This window comes from Psammomys obesus, unplaced genomic scaffold, assembly GCF_907164565.1.
Source record: "Psammomys obesus unplaced genomic scaffold, mPsaObe1.curated_primary_1811, whole genome shotgun sequence".
Classification (NCBI taxonomy): domain Eukaryota; kingdom Metazoa; phylum Chordata; class Mammalia; order Rodentia; family Muridae; genus Psammomys; species Psammomys obesus.
The window spans coordinates 12,545,246-12,549,756 of NW_026596147.1; the positions used below are offsets into that span (position 1 = coordinate 12,545,246).

General features: G+C 38.4%; 1 pseudogene; it reads left to right on the forward strand.

Annotated features, from left to right (window-relative positions):
- The first annotated feature begins 2,564 nt into the window (after positions 1-2,564).
- Positions 2,565-4,118, forward strand: LOC129666462 (GTP-binding protein 10-like; annotated as a pseudogene).
- The last annotated feature ends 393 nt before the right edge of the window (positions 4,119-4,511 follow it).

Below are 4,511 nucleotides of genomic sequence, written 5' to 3' on the forward strand. Positions count from 1 at the left end.
AACTAAGGTAGATCAAGGGGATACAAATTGGAAAGGAAGAAGTCAACGTGTCTGTTTGCCTACATAATGTCCACGCACTACTTGTGTTCCTGGTGCACATGGGGACCAGAAGAGGGTGTTGGTTTCCCTGTACAGTTTCAGACAATTGTGACCCATCAAGTACAAGGTGAAAATCAAAGCTCGATTTTTTGGAACAAAAACATTTTTCCTTTTGTTTTTCTATCTTTTAAAAATATTTATTTGTTTTAATTCCTGATCATAGCCCCATCCCTCCTCACATCCCAGTCTCACTCTCCTTCCCTCTCCCCATTCCCTTTCCCTATTCCTCAGGAAAGGGGAGCTCCCTTCTCATTCATACCAGCTCATCAAGTCTTATAAGGGCTGAGAATGTGCTCTTCTCTTGTAGCCTGCAAAGTAGTCCCTCCAGGGGAAAGCAATTGAAAAGCTGGCAAGATTTAAATGAGACTTGAGCTGCCCAGGAGCTACACCTTTATCGTGGCCTAGGTCCAACCCATGCAAGGTCCTTGGTTGGTGCTTCAGTCTCAGCAGGCCCCTCTTGGCCCTGGTTAGTTGGCTCTGTTGTTCTTCTTGTGACATTCCTGTCACCTTCAGATCCTTTACTCTTTCCCCCTACTTTTTTTCACAAAACTCCCTAAGTCCTAGCCAATGTTTGACTTTGAGTCTCAGCATCTGTTTTGAGGTGCTGCTGGGTGGAGCCTCTCAGAGGACAACTCTGCTTGACTCCTGTCTACAAGCTTAGCAGAATATGGTTAATAGCTTTGGGGGTTATTAGTTCTGTCCTATAGGGTGGGTGATGGGTTTTGCCAGGCAATGGCTGGACCTTCCCTCAGTATCTCTGCTATATCTGTTCTATATTTAACGCTGCATATCTTGTGGCAGGGTGAATTTTGGGTCAAAGTTTTTGTGGGTGGTTTGGTGTTTTCCTCCCTCTACTAAGAGACATGTTTAGTTAGAGGGTGTCCTCTTCTGTCTCAATGTCTCATGATACTAGGAGTCTCTGATAGATTCCCTCTCATATACCCTCAGGATCCCACCCCGATTTAGGTTTCAAGCTTGTCAGAGAGATGTCCTTACCCACAGTTTCTCTTTTCTCTACAGGCCTTTTGGCCTCTTGCCCCCACTCTCCCCAGGTCTGATTTCTTCCTTCATATCTCTCTGTGTTTTTTCTTCTACCTTGTTTCCTCTCTTCAGTCATTACCTCTGCCTATTCAATTTTCTCTTCTTTTTTATTTTTATTTTTTTATAGTTTATTCATTATACATCCTTCTTGAAGGCCTCTCCCTCAACTCCTCACAGTCCCCCACTCCTTCTCTCTCTCCCCCATCCACTTCCCCTGGTCCATTGAAAGGGGGAGTTCTCCTCTGCCATATGCCAATAGCTTATCAAGACCCATCAGGACTGCCTGGATCCTCTTCCTCTGTGGACTGGTAAGGCTGCATTGCCAGGGCAGGTTTATTTCCCCTTCTGAGTGAGATTTAAGCATCCTCCCTCGAATCTTCTTGTTACTTTTCTTCTTTGGATATATACACTGTAGTATATTTACCTGGCACTATATAACTAAAACCCACTTATAAGTGAATACATACCATGCATGTCTTCATGGGTCTGGGTTAACCTACTCAGGATGATCTTTTCTAGTTCTATACATTTGCCAACAAATTTCACAATTGCTTTGTGTAAATGTACCACAGTTTCTTTATTCACTGTTTAGTTGAGGGACATATAGGTGGTTTGCAAATTCTGACTATTACAAGTAAAGCTGCTATGAACATAGTTGAGCAAATGTCCTTGTTGTATGGTGGGACATTTTGGGTTTATGACCAGGAGTAGTAAAGCTGAGTCTTAATGTAAAGCTATTTCCAATTTCCTGAGAAAGTACCAGATTGGTTTCCAAAGTAATTAAACAAGTTTATAAAAAGTTATACAAATTAGTTATACAATCTCCCACCAGCAATGAAGGAGTGTTCCACTTTCTCCACACCCTTGCCAGCATGTGCTATGCCCTGAGCTTTTGAACTTAGCTGTTTAAAATCTGTTATGAGATGAAATCTAGAGTGATTTTGATTTGCATTGCTCTGACGTCCTAAGATATTATGTACTTCTCTAAATATTTCTCAGATATTCAACATTCCATTGATGAGAGTTCTCTTCAGTTCTCTGCCCGTTTTTTTTTTTTTTTAATTTGGCAATTTTGTTTGTTGGTGCTTAATTTCCTGAGTTCTTTATATATTTTGGGCATTATCTCTTTGTTGGATGTAGGATCAATGAAGATCTTTTTCCAATCTGTAGACTGTCATTTCATTCTATTGATAGTGTCCTTGGCCTTACAAAAGCTTTGCACTTTTAAGATTCCAATTTATTAATCTTTTCTTTCTTTTTTTATTTTTTTATTTTTATTTTTTTTTATTATGTATCTTAGAGCCTGGGTTGCTGGTGTTCTATTCAGGAAGTTGTCTTCTGTGCCAGTGAGTTCAAGGATCTTCCCCACTTTCTCTTCTAATTAATTTAGTATATTTGTTGTTATGTTGAGGCCATTGAGCCACATGGACTTTATGCTTGTGAAGGGTGGTAAATATGGATCAATTTGCATTTTTCTACATGTGGACATCCAATTAGAACAATATCACTTATTGAAGATGCTGTCTGTTTTTAACTTTATGATTTTAGCTCTTTTGTCAAAAATAAAGTGTCCATAGGTGTGTGGGATTATTTCTGGGTCTTCAGTTTGATTCCCTTGATCAACCAGTCTACTTCTATGCCAGTAACATGCAGTTTTTATTACTATTGCTTTGTAGTACAGCTTGAATTCAGGGATGAAGATACTTCCAGAAGTTCTTTATTGTACAAGATTGTTTTAGCTATTCTGGGTCTTTTGTTTTTCCATATGAAGTCGAGAATTGTTCCTTCATGGTGTGTAAAGAATTCTGTTGGTTGAGTTTAGCCACTTTAAGATTATGGCTGGGTGTTGTTGAGAAAGTATGGAAATTTCATTGATAACATAAGAATCTTCACCAAGGAAGGAAGTGGTGGAATGGGTTACCCTTGTTTAGGGGGAGAAGGTGGAAAAGGTGGTAATGTCTAGGTTGTAGCCCATAAAAATATGGCCTTAAAACAACTTAAAAACAAATGTACTCAGAAATGGTTTGTGGCCGGAAGAGGAGGCAACAGTCAAGTTAGTTCACTGAAGGGCTCCAAAGTTAAAGACTGTGAAAATCCTGGGCTTATGGGTATTTCTGGAACTGATGAAAATGGTAAACTTATAGGAGAACTCAATAAAGAGGAAGACAGAATTCTAGTTGCGGATATTTACCGTGGTGGTAAATTGCTTATAAATTTCTTACCTTTGAAAGGCCAGAAGCAAATAATTCATCTTGACCTAGAAATAATAGCTGTTGTAAGCCTAATAGGATTCCCAAATGTTGGAAAATCCTCCTTACTAAGTCAGGTTTCTCATATAACACCTGTGATTGCAGATTATTCATTTACAACAGTAAGTCCTGAACTTTGAAAGATAATGTACACATATTTCAAATGGATTTAGCTAATCTCCTAGGTTTGATAGAAGCAGCATGTATGAATAAAGGAAAGGGTCACAAATTCCTCAAATATTCAACTGCTGTTTGTTTGTTTGTTTTGAAATTTCTGGATTTCAGCTTTCTTCTGTAACTTCGTACAGAATGGCCATTGAAACTGCAATATTTCTTACAAAGAGTTTGAGTTACACAAAGAAGAACTGCAGACAAACCTGGATGCTCGGTAGTTATTAAGATGGACTTTCCGGATGCCCATGTTAAACTTCATGAACTGATGAAGCAGCTCCAGAGCGCTGAAGGTCTTCTGCTTTTTTTTTTTTTTTTTTTTTTTTTTGGAAAAAAACAACAACAAAACATGTTTCCAGAGAACACTGTAGAGTTCAAGCATATCATCTCCATCTCAACAGTTACTGGTGAAGGGGTTGAGGAGTTGAAGAGTTTGTAAGGAAGGTGCTGGATGAACAGGACAACAAAGAAAATGATGCATATGGTATGAAACAGTAGCTTAGTTTTGCAGATTTTCAGTATCCTTTGAGTGAGCCGCAGAAAAATATGCTGTTATGATTTCCCAAAATGGCAACATTTAAATCTAGTGAAGCCTATTGAGGGACTGCTACTTAGTCCTAAGGGAAGAAGAAAATCATGTTGCTTAAAACATGGATGAGCCTTGAACGCATTATGTTTAAAGGAATCAGGAAGACCCAGCAAGACAAATATGTGATCTTACTTGCACGTGGAATCTTTAAACAACAAATTGAACCCAAAGAAGTCCTGAAAAATGCCAATCATTTATATATAAATGTGAGCTAGAAAGTTAAAAGCCAAAAGACACAAAATTTCAGTGAAGCTCTGCAGCTCTGTTTATACTTAGAACAATGTCTGCATATTTTGAAAATTTGTCAAAAAGTAACTTTTAAGTGTTATGACTACAAACAAAATCTGAGAAAAAAATGAATT